The sequence below is a fragment of the Gracilinanus agilis genome, chromosome 2, assembly GCF_016433145.1.
Source record: "Gracilinanus agilis isolate LMUSP501 chromosome 2, AgileGrace, whole genome shotgun sequence".
Classification (NCBI taxonomy): domain Eukaryota; kingdom Metazoa; phylum Chordata; class Mammalia; order Didelphimorphia; family Didelphidae; genus Gracilinanus; species Gracilinanus agilis.
In genome coordinates this window covers 32,192,993-32,212,352 of record NC_058131.1, presented here as the reverse complement: position 1 = coordinate 32,212,352, position 19,360 = coordinate 32,192,993, and the positions used below count along the sequence as shown (strand labels likewise).

Genomic DNA, 19,360 nt, shown 5'->3' with positions numbered 1-19,360 from the left:
ACTATAATTTATTCTCATTCCCTTTATTTTCTCTCTATCTTTATTACTGAATGTGCAATCATAGGACCCAAGTTCAAGACCTCTCTGATGTACCAGGAAATTCTTAGGCTTAATTCTACTTATCTGTATCACAAAAATGTTAGACCAGATGGTTTCTGACATCCCTTCCAGCTTTAATTATGATCCTATGAACTGTTCGCTTTCAGTCATATTGTGCCACCCAGAGCATTAGTTATTATATATTGTTGATGACCCAGAGGCCCAAAGAGACTTCTAATTCTTATATCAAATCAGTGACTATCCCAGAAAACTCATAGTTGAGTAGTAGGTTCACTATTATAAAAGGTGTAATAGGCTGGTCAGCAGTGGCATGCAATCAGACTTCCATCATTCATCTTGACAAGATGTGACCTCCAATGGATGAGGCTCCACCTCTGTCTGCTGACACCATCCATTCCTTCATTAAGGCCACCATCTACACCAACTGTCTACAGTAGCACACTGCAAGAATGCTGGGCATTTGGTGACTATGGAGCACAGATTCCTAAAACAGGAACCTAGAGCCAAAGGAAGGCTGGTATACAGTTATCTCAGAGAATGGATAAACTTAGTCATCACTTCACATACACTGCAAACCAGTGGCTTGAATCTTTATGGACAACAGGGAATTGCAATCCAAAGAGATGTTCCAATTCACTTCGAGGAATAGTGCCAGCCAAAAATTTTTGCAAATATTTAAGATTAATAAAAAATTAATGTTGCTAAGATGCTTTAACAATAAAGAAAAGTCACATTCCCAAAATATTTTTAGCAAAGTTCCAATTAATTACACCTAAATTTGAAGTCTTGGGGATTCATAACAGTTCTCTGATACACCAAGCTGTCACATGGGAAACAAACTATCTGTAGTTTACCATTCTCTTTGCCATTGGCAGTTATACTAGGATATAGATTTTCTTTTATATTTTTATATATTATTATCTGATCTTAGTAGTGTATTGTGCTATTGCCCATTTCTACATATATAGCAGTAGAAGCCAGAATGGAGAGAATGGGGGCATCCTCTACTATTTCTGGCAACCTATCCATTTAGTTTTTCTGATTTCTGATTTTCTATTTCTTTTGGGTAGAACAGCCTTTTGAATAAAGGTAATCAATTAATAAATAATTACTGAGCACTTATTATGCATAAGGAGAAAGTAGTGGAAGAGTAACAAAAGTCTCTAACTTGACTCTTGTCTCAAGAAGCCGTCTGTTTTAACAAGACATCTACACAATCAAGACAACTAATGATAAAACAATCTTTGAGTAGCAAATAACAAACAGTATAAGCAATAAGTGCCATAAGTGTTCTAAGGAAAGATGGATGTAAGCTAAAAGAACAGAAAGACTTTACAGAAGAGTGTAGAAGGTAAACTGTCTTGGAGAAAAGAAGGGATGAGCAGGCAGAGTAGGGACAGCAAGCTTGATTAGAGCAGAAAGTTCTTGTTAGGGAGCAGAGGGTCAAAAGACAGTAAAGGTAAATCAGGGCCAGTTTTTATATAGTCTTGAATGCCACACTAAGGACTTTCTTCTTTAGGCAATAATTATTTACTGAAGTTTCCTAAGAAAGAATCATCTCTTGCTCTGATCTCTCCTCTCCACTCACATAGCCATCAGCCTAGATCAAGACATTTGCCACCATTTCCCAGAACCATTACAATAGTTTCATCTTCTCTCTTCTTGCCTCAAGTTTTTCCTTCCTCCAATCCATTCTCCACAAACTATCAAAGTGATTTTCCCAAAGCACCGTTCTGACCAGGCTACTACTCTACTCAATGATCTTAGCACCTCTAGGGCTAAATCTAAATTTCTCTTTACTACCTGGTCCCTACTTAGCTTTTCAGACTTATATACCACTCCCATCCTGCATCCTAAGGCCCTGTCCAGCTATATGGCTCTTTGGACATGGCATTCACCTCTGGCCTTTGCAGTAGCAGTCTGTCAGGATGAAATACAGTGGTTCCTCAATTACAAATCTGAAACAATTTCTCTTTTTCTTAAAGATACAATTCCAGAAGAAGTATAGGAAACTTTTCCTCATCCTAGTTCTTAGTGCTCTTCCTCTCTTAACTTGTATTTAGTTTATATTTATTTTATATAGACATGTACATTTTTCTCCAATAAGAATGTAAACTCCTAGAGAGAAGTGGTCTCCCCGACACCCAACAAACATATAGAAAGTGCTTAATGAATGCTAGTGGACTGACCAAAGACATTCAGGATATTCCCCCTTCCCAGGAATGCACTCTCTTCTCTTTTTCCCCTTTTAGAATCTTTGGTTTTCTTCAAGGTTATTCCACAGAGGGTTTGCAAGAAGGTAAGACAATTGTTAGTGATCTATTCCTGGATTAGAGTGAAATGATGGAAAGAGTTTGAAGGAGATGACTGGATGGAGATCCTGGACAGCTTTCCCAAGTCATAGGCTGATTTGAATTTCTAGGACATCAAGGCATGGTTATTTTCTTCCTTCCAATAAAGACAGAGAATAGAATGGACCTAAGAAGAGGCAGTGTTAGGAAGGAGGCAGCCCAGGGCCTTTCCCCATCTCTACCACTAACCAAGCAACTTCAGATATAAAAGAAAGGGTTTATACTAGGTCATCGCTAAAGTTCCTTCTGGTTCCATTTGTAAGTACTAGATTCTGTTGAATACCTGTCAGCAAGTCCACCAGGGTACAGTGAATGAATTGTCAATGAATTATCCCTGAGTTTCACTGTTAAAACAGTTTTTACTCATCTATTAGTGGCACAGAGAAATTTCCAGTCTGAAAACTCAATCTCAAGCTTTCAATATTTCAGGTAATTTGACAGAAAATGTAACACTATCAATGTACTTTAGTCATCCTAATGAAGGTTAAGGGGTCATGAGTTGGAGGTAGGAGACTTATTTCTGCTCTGGGCACCACTAGCATATCACCTTCTCCCTCTGACCTTTGGCACTTTTATCTTTCAAATGAGGATAATGATAGTCATCCCACATAGTTGTTATGAAGATGAGAGAACAGAACAGAAGAGGAAGCACTCTGAAAAACTATCCCACATATGTTCTAGATTAAATTTGCTTTTAACTTTCAGCCCTACATCTATAAGCCAATGAATTAATACTCCTGTACATATATGTAATATTTCAGTAATGCTCAAACCATCACTTCACAACTTTGTGCAAGAACTAATCAAAATAAGTAGGTCAGATGAAAGAGTTCCTGTTGATATCACTAATCCATACCCATCTATGGACCCAATGTAGGTCTACAACAACTTTGACAATCCAAGCAAGACCAAAGAATTTTCCATCTCAAAAAAAAAAAAAAAAAAAAGCCCTAGCACAATCATGGATCTATGTCAGAGGTGTCATACTCTAATAGAACCACTAATCCATAATAAGGCTCTCTGAACGTCTTTAAAAGGTTCATATTATCTATGTTTTATTGGATTTTTATTTATTTGCTAAATATTTGCTGATTACATTTTAATCTGGTTCCAGATTGTCTGACAGCATTGACCTTCCATCTTTCTTTCCCTTCCAAGAGATTTGTATCAAAACTAACATCAAAGGATTTAGAGCTGAGACACACTTTTGAAATCAGCTAAATTTACCTCTTTTAATTTGCAGATGAGGAAAAAGAGGCCCTGAAAGTTTTTGTGATTTAAGTGGCCCAGTACAGTAAGGGTTAGAAGTCAGATCAGAGGTCTCAAAGTCTTCACTGTATCACATTCTATAAACTAAAAACTGCAATTTTGCATTAGTTTAAATTTTGAGAAATAGCTCACCAGCAGTATGAATGAATGCCTGACTTCTTATTACAAGACTACTATTATAGGTACAATGAACATCATTATAATATATAGCTCTAAGGAACAAGGTTTTTCACCACATCCTAGTCACTTATCCACTCTAAAAGCAATTTCTGCTAATAGGACACAGAGAAGTTTAAGGAGAAATTCTGTTTAAGAGGTACTTTGATAAGTCTTTGCCCATTCACAGCTAAAACCACTAACTAAAATGTCATTTAAAATATCAATATGTAACAATTGTATTTGAATGTTTATATAATATGAAGTATTAGTGACATTTAATAGGCTTCTCTGGCTCAGGGCCAGTAATGTCACTTTCTGGCACAAAAATGCTCAGGGGTTGGTTCCCTAGTGACACTAGGATAAAACTCTTTAGTTTGGCTTTCAAGGCCCCTCCACAATCTGGTTCCCTTCCAACCTTATTTCACATTGCTTCCATGTTTCTACTCCATATTCCATTCAAACTAGATTAGCTGTTACCAAAAACGAACTTGGCATATCTGTCGTGGGTGCAGAGGAGAGTTCCATCCTTCCAGTTTGGAATGTGCTCCTTCCTACTGCCCTTCTCAGAATTCTTATCTTCCTTAGAAATTTGGCTCAAGTGCCACTTTGTGTTCTCTCCTGCCACTTGTTAGCACTCTCTCCTTCCTCAAATTACGTTTTACGAAATGTTGTAGCCCTCCCAAGAGAAAGTAAACTCCCGGAGAACAGGGGCTGTTTCAATTATATCTCCGTATTACCAGCCACAATGCTTAGGGGGAGGCATTAACAGCCTACTTGTTGAATTCTTGAAATATAAGTTTCAATTACAGTGGTTATCCATACATATTAAGAGTATTTCTTCTAGACATAAGGGCTAAGTAAGTTTCTATGCTTAAAAAGAATCCCAGTAAAAGCAGCAAAGAAGCTTTGCTTTAATCAAGTTCAGGGGATATCCTCTATATCCAGAATATTTGAGGAGATTAAGGGTAGAAGTACTAGCTCCCTTGAAGTGCAAGAGATCTTGGCTACATCTAAAAGAGGCACAGCAGTCTACCTGGAGAATCTTACTACATAAATGAGGCAAATTACTATTGGACATTTCATTTTCTCCACTTCAGATCTCAAAACTCCTCAACATCACATTCCTCCTCTGTCCCAGGCCCTGAGGAAAAAAAGGCAATCCTTTCTCTTGCCAATGCCAACTTCTTTACATGTGGTCTTGATCTAGTCTTTCCCTTCCCTTAAGGAAACTTGCCCCAATCATTCTCTCCCTTTCACCTCTTTACTTTTCTGCTGGTTCCTTATGAACATGCTCATGTCTTTCTCCTCTTTAAAAAGTGCTTTATTTGAACCTTGCCATCCACTCAAACTATTATATTATAGCATTCTGCTCCCAACTTACCACACTACTAGAATTGCTCTCTTAGGGTTGCCCCCAAATTCTACCTGCTAAATCTAAAGGTCTTTTCTCAATCCTCAAATTCTCCTTGATCTCTCTATAGCTTTTGAAACTACTGTTAGGGTCACCAGATCACAGAATTTAAAATAAGAGTGAACCTTAGAAATCATCTGGTCTAACCCTTAGTTTTTGTGAATGAGGAAATTGAGACATCCAGAGTTGTTAAGTGACTAGTTCAAGGTCAAAATGCTAGCAAATAACCATGGCAAAATTCAAATACAGACCTCTGACTAATTCAATGTTGTTGTTTTTTTCTATCAAACAACATTGCCAAACCCTCTTCTTTACTTTTCCTCATCCTTTGACTTCCCTGGCACTGTCCTATTCTGGCTGTCTAGCAATCCAAACCATCTTTTCATATCTTTTAGAACCAGAAATTTGACTTCAATGGCACCTAGGATCAGAGATCATAGATTTTGAGGTGGAGAAGACTTTAGATGAACTTCATATCAGAGTCACAGGGCTAATGATGGCCTCGGGTAGGGTCTAAATCAGGTCTTTTTTACTCCAAATCCAGCATGCTATCCACTATTTCCTCTTACCTCATTCAATCTAACCTTATCCCTGGGAAAAAGGGGGGGAAAAAAAAGAATCTCTTTACATCATACCTGCAATGAGGTGGAATCCTGCTACTTTCAAATGTAATCCATTCTACTTTTCAGATAGCTATAATTGTTAGGAAGTTTCTCCCTGACATTAAGCCTAAATTTACTTCTATGCAGCTTCTATCCATTGATAGTAGTTTAGTTCCCTGAAGCTAAATAGAATAAGTCTAATCCTTTTACCTGTGACAGCCTGTCAAATATTTGAAAACTGCTATTTCCTCTTCTCTAGGTTAAACATGGCCAGTTCTTTCGGTCAATCCTCAAATGGTTTGGATTGGAGGCCACTTTTCTCTGTCATTGTCATGAACTGTCAGAAGATGGTCACTATCCATGTTCTGAAGATCTTTCCTCAACTGTATTCCAGAATAGGACATAATACTCCAGAACTGGTCTGACTAGGACAGACTACAGACCAACAGTCTGATGTAGAACTTTCAACCTCCTTTACTCTTGGAAGCTTAATGGAGTCCAAAAATGTATTAGCTTATTTGAATGGCCTATCTTATTAATGGTTCATATTGAACTTGAAATCCACTAAAAACTGCAGCTCTTTTTCAGACAGTCCTCTAATCTATCCTGCATTTTGGAAGCAGTTTTTTTTAAGCCAAGCATAATTCTTTACATTCATCCATATACATACATACATACATACATACATACATACATACATACATACATACAATTAGTCAGTCCATTGTTAAGATCCTTTCAAGATCCCGCCATCTAGTATGTTGGCTATCCCTCCTAGCCATAAGCTACCTTCAAATCTGATCAGCATACCATCTATGCCTTGGTCACTGGTCAATTCAAATCACTGGCAAAAATGTGAAATAGTACATGGAAAACTAAGCACAAATCCCTGGGGGGGGGGGGGGGGGGGTAGTCCACTTGAGAATATGCAATGATTAACAGTTACTATGAATCTATTTCATTGAGAACCAGTTCCAAACCCATCCAATTATACTATCATCTAAGCCTACATCTACCTCTCTCACAAGAATTTTGAGACACTTTGTCAAATGCTTTATTAATCTAGGCAAACTACACCTCCTGCATTGCCCTTACCACTCAGTATTCCTGTCAAAAAATTACTCTGAAACAACTGTTCTTAGTAAAGCCATATAGACTTTCTGGCAATCGCTTCCTTTTCAAGGTGTTTACTACCTCTTTAATGACACATTAGAATTAATTCACTGATCTATTGTCTCACAGTATTCTTTACCCTTTTTTTGAAGATAAGAATACTTGCCTTTCTCTAGTCCTGGAGAAAGAAATTACCTATTCTCTATGACCTTTCAAATCTCACTGATAGTGGCTCAAACATCACATCAAAAGTTCTTCCAGTACCCAAGGTGGTAATTCCTTTGGGCCAAGTGACTTGAATTCATCCAGGGCAGCCAAATGTTCTTTTACTATCTTCTTATGTGCCTTGGGTATCAACTCCCTATTATCCATTTTTGTCCTGTTCCTTTCCAATGCAAAGGTCATTTTCTTTGGCAGAGAAATCAGAAGCAAAATTAGAAGTAGGTGGCTCTGCCTTCTCTCTCTTTGACATCAGTTATCACAGTTCTATCCACTCTGAGCAACAGGTCTTCTCTTCTCCATCTAATTTATCTCTCCCTCCACCTCCTTTAGTTTGTGGTTTCTTACCAGGCTCAGCTCATTTTGAGCTTTAGAACCTGACTCGATTCCAATTCTTAGGAATGTTTTTATAGCTTCTGCAGATTTCTTTCACATTCATATCTCTCTCTAGATAACTCTTATTTTTCCTTCTCGATGGGACTACTCCCTTCTGGGTGTTCAAAAGTTTATTAAAGGGTTGTCCATTTCCCTTGACCTGACTTTCTCCACGGGATCCTACCAATTCTTCCTCTGAACCCTCCAAAATCTTCCCAAAAATGTTCTTTTCTGCTTCACCATCCAATTTACCACTCCAAGCCACCCCTCTTTCAATGCAATACAATAAACTTCTATTAAGTACCATATCCCTATTAAGAAATCTACCATCCACCAGTTACACAGGTGCAAAATCTAAGCATCATCTGTGATTCTTCTCTATCACTCACTTCACACATCCAAGCGTTTACCAAATTCTGATGTTTCGATATCCACATCTGTTCCTTCTCCCCACTTATACAGCCACATCCTGGTTTATACCCATCTACCCACAAAGTCCTCTAATTGATCTCCATTCCTCAACTCTCTTCCCAGTTCAATCCATCTTCAGCTGCCAGTGATTTTCCTGAAGTGCAGATTTATGCAAATTAAAGAAACTGAGATTGCAATTCAGACCCTCTAGCCTGGCAAAACTGCACAAGAGAAGAATGACAAATATTGGAGGGGCTGAAGGAAAACAGGCCCACTAATGTACTGTTGATAGGGCTGTGAATTAGTTTAGCTGTTCTAGAAAGCAATTTGGAACTATTTGGAAAGCAATTTGAAAGTGTCATATATCTCTGCTCCCTTTCACTATGTCCAAAAAATTACTAAAAAGTGCATATCCTTTAACCCAACTATCTCTCAGATAACAAAGAAAGAGGGGAAGGCTTTTTTTGTAATTGACCAAAACTGGAAACAAGGGGGAGGTTCTATTTGGGAATGGTTAAACAAACCATGGCATATGAATGCAATAGAATATTTTAGTTTCATAAGAAATTAAAAAATGGAAAATTTCAGAGGAAGCTTGGAATGTTTATGAACTGATGCAAAGAAATAATATACCAAACTAAAACAATTTTTACAAAATTACTGAGGAAAACCTCCAAGGACTAGCACTCTAATCAATGCAATGATGAACCACTAATGTAGATGAAGCCTACCATTCAGCCTCTGGCCAAAGAGGTGATGAATTTATAATATGCAGACATACATTTTTGAGCACGATGAATATAGGAATTGTTTGCTGGGCTATGTCTTAAAAATGTAGGGGGCAGCTGGGTAGCTCAGTGGATTGAGAGCCAGGCCTAGAGACAGGAGGTCCTAGGTTCAAATCTGGCCTCAGGCACTTCCCAGCTGTGTAACCCTGGGCAAGTCACCTGACCTCCATTGCCTACCCTTGCCACTCTTCTGCCTCTGAGCCAGTACTCAGTATTGACTCCAAGAAGGAAGGTAAGGGTTTTAAAAAAAAATGCAAATGATGAGGGTTTAGAGTCTTGAGCTTTGTTGTTATTTGTTGGTGTTGTTCAAAGGGGTGGGGAAGTAGTGGGAAGGATAGATTATCAAGGAATGTAAAAATAAATACACTAATAGAGTATAGTGTGGCCACTCAAACTCTAGTGGTTTCCTATTATTTTTTAGGATTAAATATGAGTCATCTCTTTGGAATTCTTTGACCAATTTCCAGTCTTCTTATATACACAGATCCCTGCCACACACTCTTAGGTGCACTAACCCAGGCTACTCAAGGTTCCTCATGCAAGTACCCCCAATTTTCCATCCCTTTGCACTGGCTACCCTCAGTACCTGGGATGGTCTTCCTCCTCACCCTTTGCCTCTTAGAACCCTAGATTTTTTCCTTCAAGACTTAGCTCAAGCATTGTGTTCTATAAGCCGTCTTCGTCAATCTCTTCCAGCTGCTAGTGTTTTCCTCTAGGATTCTTCTTAGCTTTTCTCTACTTTGTGAGGATCTTACATATACTTTTTTTTTTGAAGGGTAGATAAGATTTTATTTTATTAAAAAAAATTTTTTAGAATATTTTTCCATGGTTACATGATTTATGTTCTTTCCTTCTCTCTCAACCTCCCCACACCCTCCCCATAGCAGACATGCAATTCCACCAGGTTTTACATGTATCATTGATCAAGACCTATTTCCATATTATTGATAGTTGCACTGGGGTGATGTTTAGAGTCTGCATCCTAAATCATATCCCCATCAACTCATGTGTTCAAGCAGCTGTTTTTCTTCTGCGTTTCTACTCCCATAGTTCTTCCTCTGAATGTGGATAGCATTCTTTCTCATAAGTCCCTCAGGATTCTCCTGGATCATTGCATTGCTGCTAGTGGAGAAGTCCATTATATTCTACTGTACCACAGTGTATCAGTCTCTATGTATAATCTTACATATACTTATACCGACACATTCTGTCTCCTCCAACAGAATGTAAATTCCTTAGCACCAGGGGCTAAACACCATTTTCTTTTCTTTAAAACTCTTAATGCCTAGGAAAATAGTAAATGTTATATAGCACAGTGCTTAGCACATAGTAAAAGCTTACTAAATAAATAGGTGGTCAAGCTAAGGCTTGTCAGGTGTGTTGTAAATTCACCTCTTCTCTAAAATTCCCTACTTCATTGATCATATAATTAGAGATCTAGAGCTAGAAAGAACCTCAGAATCCTTTTAGTTTGCCCACCTCCTTTTATAGATGAAGGAACCAAAACCCAAACATCAAGTGTCTTGCCAAAGGACAAAGTTAAGTGACAGAGTGACAGAATCCCAGCCTAAGGCCTCTGCTCTCCCTATAATACCATCTCAGCACTGCCACCTACTCCCTGTGTAACCTCTCCTCATCTCCATTTTTTTATATGAAAAACAAGGCAACTGTAGCAGATGTTCTCCTCTAGCTTGGAACTTATGATTCTGATAGACCCAATCACCCAAGCCTGTAACTCTGACTCTTCCCTCTCCCCCAACTTTATACACAGTTAGTTACCAAGTCTTGTCAGCTGATTACATCTTTTCCATTTGTTTCTTTCTCTCTACTCATGTACCCTACAAGGTTAGGACCTCCTTGCCTTTCTTCTGGGCTATTATAATCACTTCCTAGCTTTCAATATCCCCTCCTTTCTATCCCAGATTCCCTTCAGCTGTCAAAATAACCTGCCTCTTATCACTTCCTCAACCAAAACCCTTCAAATAGCTCCTAATGGTTACTCAGCTAAAATAAAAACTCCTAAGCTTGGCTTTTTAGATTCCAATCTCTACTCAGGCCCCAGCTTCTTTCACACATTAATCTCCTTAATGTACTCTGCATTCCAATATTAACAGTTGTTCCCTGAACTCAACATTCTCTCTCCCACTTTTGTGTATTTGCATAAGCCAACCCCATGCTGGTAATATACTCACTCTCTTCTCATCTCTTGTAGCCACAACATTGGTCTCCTTAATACACTTCATCTCCTAACTGTTGAGAATTGTCACTGACTATTCCCCATACCTGGCATTCTGTCTCTCCTGATCTCCACCTCTCAGGTTCCTTAAAGTCCCAGCTAAAATTTCACCTCTCCAAGAAGTCTTTCTTGGTCATCCTTAATTTTAGTACCTTATCTTCAATGCATAATGTGTGTATTTACACATACATACAAATATCTAAATATATATACACATGTGCATACATGTATACTTAGAGACAGCTATGTTCAGAATATCAATATCTCTATATCTAGTTTGCACATAGCGGTTTGCAGGCTGTCTTCCCTGTTAAACTGTGGACTCCTCTGAAGTATGAGGTCTTTTTGTGCATCTTTGTCACCCTCTAAGTTTAACCTAGTACCTGGCATACAGTAGGTGCTTAATAATGGCTTAGTGATGGATTGCCCAAATTGTAAATGGTCTCTCCCTCCTCAAATCAAATTGTCTTTATCAATTCACATCAAGCTCCATTTCCCAGGAAAAGGTATACTCCTTGAAAGGAAGATATTTTTCTTTGAACCCCCTAGCACAGTTTGTATACACACTAACCTATGTCAAATATAATTTTTAAATTTCTAAATATTTGCTAAAGTAAGAATTTAATCCATTTAGCATACATGAAAATATTCAATAATTACCTAAATAATTCCTGCCTTATACAGTGCAAAGAGCACTAGATTTGGTGTCTGAGGAACTAGGTTCAAATCCCAACTCTACCACTTAGTTTCTTCATCTGCAAAATGAGGGCATTGGAATCGATGTTCACTAAAATCCTTTCCAGCTACAATCCTATGATTATTAGGCAGCTAGGTGTTCAATGAACAGAACATTGATTGGAGTCAGGAAGACCTGAAAATCCAGCTGCAGGTACTTAACAAGCTATGTGACTTGAACAAATCATTTCCCACAGTCCCAATTTCCTCATCTGTAAAATGGGGATATAACACAACCTACCTCACATAGTTCTTAAGAGAATAAAATGAGATAACACATGGAAATTGCTTCACAACTTTTAAGTACTGTAGAAATGCTATATTAGTTATGATCCTGGAGAAAATGAAGGAGCTGAACAGCATTACTTCTAACGTCTTTTCCAGCTGTAAAACCATAATCCTGTGACCTATCAGAATAAACTTACATGGCCCTGTCAAAAACATTCTAAAGAACATTATTTGGCTTTGTTTTCTAGGGGTCAAGATGTTTCCATAAGCAAGGCATGACAGAACTGACAGAATCTGATAGAATTGAGGAACATGCATTTACTAAGAGATCCAGGAAGAAGTCTAGTACTCTTTCCCCTTAAGAACCTCCACCCACCAAGAGTCAAGGCAGCTCTTCACTGTTGCCTACAACAGCTTTTCTTTGTTTCATCTCCCAAATTTCCAGAGTGAACCAAACCAAACCCTGGGCCCCCTGTCTCACAGGAAGGTTTTATTGTCTCCTGAGCCCAGAGGCTCTCATTCCACCAAAAAGAAAAGGTAGAGGCTTAGTGGATTCTGTCCTCAGAATCAAGGAACCCTAGGTTTAACTCCCACCTCTGACACATCCTTGCCTATGGAAACGTGGTTACTTAAGTTACTTAACTTTCAACCCCGCCCCCCCCCAAGGGGAAGTGCTGATTTGTACTGTTAGGGGGAGTTTCCTCAATGGGACATCTGGATACCAAGGAAATTTGATGATTTCTATTCCTGTCCCCAGAACCTGAAAATAGGAATTTCATCCCAGTCAAAAGTCCTCCATTCCCCTACTTATGTTCCACTAAAATAGTGGAAGTAAAATAGTAAGGAAACACTTAACAGCTCGGATACTAAATGATGGGTAAAACCATCCTTTAAACACAACACTACTCCCAGCCTTATTTTTTATTTTCTCAAATGGAAACAAAAACTGGATGCCCACTATAAACAAATAAATGAAGCTACAGAATAACAGTGCAACTTGTTGTCCTAACATCAGTGTAACTTTCAAGCAGGTCTGTAATTATAAGGCAATTCTCCAAATAGTAAAAAAGATACTAACAATATACACAAAATAATCTTCTTTTACCATTTGATCAAGAAAGGAAACTTGAGGCACAATTTTCCTAAAAACTCAAAATACTGCTTCAAGAACAGCCCTTCCCTCAATCCCAGTGTGTGATAACAGAATTGAAAAGCTAGAAGGGTGCTCAGTTTCACTCAATCAACATGTATTAAATGCCCACTATGTATGAAGATCAATGAAAACAAAAATAGATCAGATACAAAACTTGTTCTCAAAGAGGCTACAATCAGGAATGGCAGACACAAATAACTACAATGCAAGGAAGAACTTAAGTACAAAGGAGAAATCTTATAAGAAATCAGAGAAGCAAGACATCACTTTACCTGGGGGGAAGGAAGGGAAAAGGTAAATTATAGGCATGAGAAAAAGAAAGGATCATAGAGTCAGAAAGCAGACCAGTTTTTCTAGAAAGCTGAATACATGAAGAACTAGTATGAGAAAAGGCTAAAAAGGTAGGTGGGGCCAGATGGTAGAATGCCTTGAACGCCAGAATCAATCTACATAAACTTTATTCAGGAAACACTAAGAAGCCAATTCTGGCATGCTGAAAGATACTGTCATCCAAAGTGGACTATGCCACTCTTCTCATTTGAAAGATGAGTAAAATAACCTCCAGAGACACAACTTGACTTGCCCAAATTCACACGATTAACTATATGATCAGTATTAGAACTTGGGTCTCCTGACAGTTGGGTTCTTTTTTTTCATGATATGACTGCTAATCTCAGACCAAGAAAAACCAGAGAAATGGTCAATGATACCTCAAGGGACTTCAGAAATTAAAATCCTATGTGTGGGAAAATTCCTTCTTGGTGAAAAAAAAAAAAAGGAATGCATCTCAAACAGCAAAAAACTGTTAGTGTTAGTCATAAAAAGGAATAACATGTATGTAAGCTTCATGAAAATCTGAGCTTCCAGAACTATATTCAGGGGCTCAGAGGGCAAACTGACATGAAGTGTGGGTGAGATTGTTTATTAGTTAGGTTTGATAATTATTCTCTTTTGTAAAGAATTCCAACCAATCACCACACAATAAGGAAAGAGATTTTTAAAAAAATGTGTCAAGGGCTTCTCCCAGTTTTTTTTTTTTTTTTGTGAATTATATAACCAAGGGAAGGCCAAGGGGATTTTTAGCTTGGAGATGAGAAGACTTGGGCCCACATGGTAACTCTTAAGAATGTGAAGGGCTCTCATGTGGAAGAGGGTTTAGATTTGTTCTATGTGCAATAGGCAGAAGGAGAAGAAAAGCAGATTTCTGTTCAATATAAGGAGAATAAATCTTCATTAGCAGTGAGAGGCACTCAAAATTGGGGCAGGTCGCCTGGAGAGATAGCGGGTTATTTCTCACTAGCGGTCATTTAATAGAGGAGAAATAGCCATCTAATGAAAGTCAGGAATGTAGGTTAGAAGGTAGTCTGTTCAGCTGTGAAATGAACTGGAGGACTATTGAGTTCCTCTCCAATTTTTGATATTCAGTGATAGATTTCCATCTGTCTTTGGGAAAGCTATAATATACAACCAATGAACAATTCTAAAGATGAGAAATAAAATATGCCATCAAGTAATTGCATGAAAGAAAGTTGGTGAGAGATGGCAGGAACATGCCCATGGGTGATGTCACCTCCATGGTCCAGAAGGCCTCTATCCTCTAGCATGTTAGAGGATCCTTTGTGACATGTTTGAGAGGACACAGACAAGAGTTGCAAAGGACTAGTGAGCATGGATGGTTTGCAATCTGCTCTGTTGGAGGGAACTCCCAAATTGATGAGATCCCAGATTCACTGGGGTATGAGATCTACAGATCAGTAGTTCTTGAGCTTTGCCTCATGGCATAGTATTATTCTTTAGGATAAAGAAACCAGGCCCACCAAGGTGAGTTACACGTGCAAGTACTTTTCCTTACAAAACTGTAAATTCCACAAGATTTTTGGCACACCAAGAAGGAACTTACACTGCAGTACCTCTCTATTTTATGCTTTTACCTAAAAACTTCAAATGAAAACAAAGAAATATTTATCAAGGCAGAATATGCCAAAAAACTGGCAAGTTTTGATAGCTTTTATAAGTAACAGAGAATGAGAGAACGAGGCTGAAAAGAAAGTTTACAATTATTTCTATTACATCTCATTTGCTGTTGTCCAAGCAATCCAGTCTGTCCAGATCTTTATTATTCTAAATCAGGGGTCGGCAACCTTTTTGGCCATGAGAGCCATAAATACCATATTTTTTAAAATGTAATTTTGTGAGAGCCGTAGAGTGCTCACAGTGCTACTCCTGTAACAGCACCTGAAAAAAAATGTACTTTATGGCTCCTGCAGAAAGAGCCAGATATGGCTCAAGAGCCATACGTTGCCGATCCCTGTTCTAAATCCTGCTTCCCAATACATTGGTCATTCTTTTCAATTTTGTGTCGTCATCAAATGAGATGTGCTGCCAGCATGTGTGTGTGCATGTGTGCACACATATACTTTCTCATATGCACAATCAGCAAACTGGAAATACAGGTTCAAAAACCTAAGTATGGATCAGAGTGATGTGACCTTAACTTCATGTGAAAAATTTGGGAGTTTTATTCTACTACAAGCTGTGTTAGTGGAAATTTGGGTTCATTGGTCTTAATATATCAAGATTCATGATATAAACTTCCTGTGGATGCTTAGGGGACTTGAGAACTACATTTCCCATGATTCTTCTTTCATAAGAAGTGTGATTACATAGACAGAGGTATAAGACTCCTGATGTGATTGGGAGATGCACTCTTGTGTAGGAAGCAGCCAAGTGGGCAGAAGGTAATGGCGGGCGATTCGAATTAGATCTTAGCAGGCACGTGGCCTTCTTAATTACCAATATACCTTTAAATAAACTATTAATACTTTTGAATATATCACTCTATATCAATATTATTTGTAACAAAGCTCAATGAAACTACAATGTGGCTTTGTAGCTAATAAATTCCCTCAAAAACTAGTCACACGTATTGTTTCCAAATCAAAACAGTAGTTCCAATATAAACTACATTAGCCAAACTACATTAAAGATACTATCTACTATTTGGGGAGCCACATTGAAAGATATTTACAAATTGAATAGAAAACCAGGATGGTAAAAGGTCTGAAAATCAGGCTTCATGAAAAAAAGTTGAAAGAACTAAGAATATTTTGCCTAGAGAAGGGAAGGATAGTCTGGGGAAGGTAAACTATGACATTTGTCTAAAATGCTCCCAGGACATTAATGCATTGCTGGTGAAGTTGTGAATTGATCCAACCATTCTGGATGGCAATTTGGAACTATGCTGAAAGCGCTTTAAAAGACTGTCTTTTGATTCAGTCATACCACTGCTGGGTTTGTACCCCAAAGAGATCATAAGGAAAAAGACTTATGCGAAATATTTATAGCCGTACTCTTTGCAGTGGCAAAAAATTGAAAAATAAGGGGATGCCCTTAGACTGGGGAATGGCTGAACAAATTGTGGTATCTGCTGATGATGGAATACTTTGTGCTCAAAGGAATGATGAACTGGAGGAATTCTATGTGAACTGGAACAACCCAGGAATTGATGCCAAGTGAAAGGAGCAGAACCAGGAGAACATTATACACAAAGACAGATATACTATGGCATAATCAAATATAATGGACTTCTCTACTAGCAGCAATGTAATGATCCAGGACAATTCTGAGGGACTTATGAGAAAGTACACTATCCACATTCAAAGGAAGAATTGTGGGAGTAGAAACATAGAAGAAAAACAACTGTTTGATCATTTGGGTCAACAGGGACATAATCAGATATGTAGACTCTAAGCGATTATCCTAATGCAAACATTAATAATATGGAAATAAGTCTTGATCAATGACATATGTAAAACACAGTGGAATTACTCATTGGATGGGGAGTAGAGTGGGGGGGGGGGTGAGGAAACATGAATCATGTAACCATGGAAAAATATTCCTAATTAAATAAAATTTTTCAATTAAAAAAAATAAAATAAAATGCTTCCAGGACTTTCACAATGAAATGAGATTAGATTTCCTTAATAATTAGAAATGTTAAACAATAAAACATGTTGCTTTTCAAAGTAGTAAATATTCTAGGAATGGAGATGTTCAAGCAGATGCCAAAATGACCCAAACCTAATAATTCCATATTGTATCTGTTAATTTTTGCAATGAATATTCATTCAGCACATTTAAAGATAACAAGTATTCAGGAAGATAACTGAGTATAGTGAATGATTCTAGAAAGAACTGAATACAAATCTAGAACATGTTTCATCATCTTAAAAATGGACATAATAATATTGGTAGCAATTACATTGAGAAATCAAGTATAAGTTGGCTTATTCCAATATACTATGTTACTTATTTCCCATTCAACATGAATTTAAGAAAACATACTTGTTTCCAAAATCATGGTTCCCTGAAATACTTTCGCAACTTTTTATTTTAATATAGTAAAAAAATAGAATAAAGCAAAGTGAAATGTTAGATTTAGCATATGGCTTACAACTAGAAAAACATCTTGTTGATGTTTCTATTCTTGAGACAGAATTCCAATCCTGGAACTTTGCACTTCAGGATGTGGCAAATTTGGGGCACTAATGCATTGTTGGTGGAGTTGTGAACTGATTCAACCATTCTAGAGGACAATTTGGAACTATACCAAAAGGGCTATAAAACTGGGGATACCCAACCTTTGATTGGGTAATACCTCTTGGGTCTATATCCCAAAGCAACAATAAAAAAAAGGGGAAAGGACCTACTTGTACAAAAATATTTATAGTTGCTCTTTTTGTGGTGGCAAAGAACTAGAAATTGAGGGGGTGTCCATCAGTTGAGGAATGGCTGAACAAATTGTGGTACATGTTGCTAATGAAATACTAATTTGCTATAAGAAATGACAAGCAAAATGATTTCAGAAAAAGTTGGAAAGATCTGTGGGAACTGATGCAGAGTGAAATTAGCAGAAATGGAAGAACATTGTACACGGTAACAGCAATATTGTATGATGATTATCTATGAAAACTTGGCTACTCGTAGCAATGCAATAGTCTGGGGCAATCTAGAAAGACTTATTATGGGAAACGCTATCCACCTCCAGAGAAAGAACTGTTGGACTTGTCTTTCACGTCAGTGTATTTATGGTTTTATTTGGGGGTTTTGTTATGTATGATATGAATGTGCTCTTACAACAATGACCAATATGGAAGCGAGTGTTGTAATAATTTTAAAAAAGATAAAATAAAATAAAAATAATGGGTATCTCATAAATGTTTGTTGAAATGAACTGACTTATCCACAGAACAGTAGAGAAGGTACTTAGGGGCAGCTAGGTCGCTCTGTGAATAGAGTGCCAGGCCCGGAGTTGGGAGGATCTGAGTTCAAATTTGACTTCAGATACTTCCTTGCTATGGGACCCCAGTCAAGGCACTTACCTCCAATTTTCTAGTCTTTGCCCTTCCATCTTGGAATTGTTAATAAGATAGAAAGTAAGGGGAAGAGAACAAAAGAGAAAGCACTGATTTAAGGTCAGAGGAGTTGATTTAAATACTAGAAGGACCAGGTATATTAAGTGACTTTGAAATAAAAATAATTTAATTTTAAAATAAAAATTTCCCTCTTACTAATTTTCTTTGTCTTATGGATAAAAACAACCCAACACCACAGTTTCCCTGAATGCAACTGGTCCTTGGAGGTATTCTTAAATTCTGGTGATCAAACCTGGAGCTCCTTTGGACTATCCATGCAACCCTAGGCAAATTGCCTCAGTTCTCAGTCCTTCACCTTCCTGACCCATAAAATAACAAGGCTAGCATTCTGAAAAGCAATGTATAATAATGAACAAAAAGTTATTCAAATGCCTGTTACCTTTTCACCTAGAGATTGTAGGTGAATCTGTGAGCCATTTCCTCCAAGGACGTCAATGACAACCAAGTCCCATATACACCCATGTTTATAGCAACATTTTTCGTGTTAGCAAAGAATTGGAAATGAAGTAAATGCCCATCCATTGGGGTATGGCTAAACCAACTAGGATACATGCATGTAATATGCTCTAAAATTTATGAATGTAATGAATACTGAGAAGCATGGAAAGACATCTATGAACTGACACAAAGTGAAGTAAACTGAATCAGAAAAACAACAGTTTGTCTGTCTTTCTATCTATATCAGTGATTCCCAAAGTGGGCGCTACCGCTACCTGGTGGGTGCTGCAGCAATCCAGGGGGGTGGTGATGGCCACAGGTGCATTGATCTTTCCTATTAATTGTTATTAAAATTTAAAAACAATTAACTTCCAAGG

The 19,360-nt window shown here is 37.8% G+C and overlaps 1 protein-coding gene and 1 non-coding gene across 2 annotated transcripts in view; both read right to left on the bottom strand.

Moving 5' to 3' along the window:
- The window catches only part of KCMF1 (potassium channel modulatory factor 1), a 130,400-nt gene that overhangs the window by 84,749 nt on the left and 26,291 nt on the right, over positions 1-19,360 (bottom strand). The window lies entirely within an intron of this gene.
- Positions 373-623, bottom strand: LOC123238505. Its single transcript, XR_006505667.1, has one exon. It is a non-coding gene; the product is annotated as a small nucleolar RNA SNORD17 (small nucleolar RNA).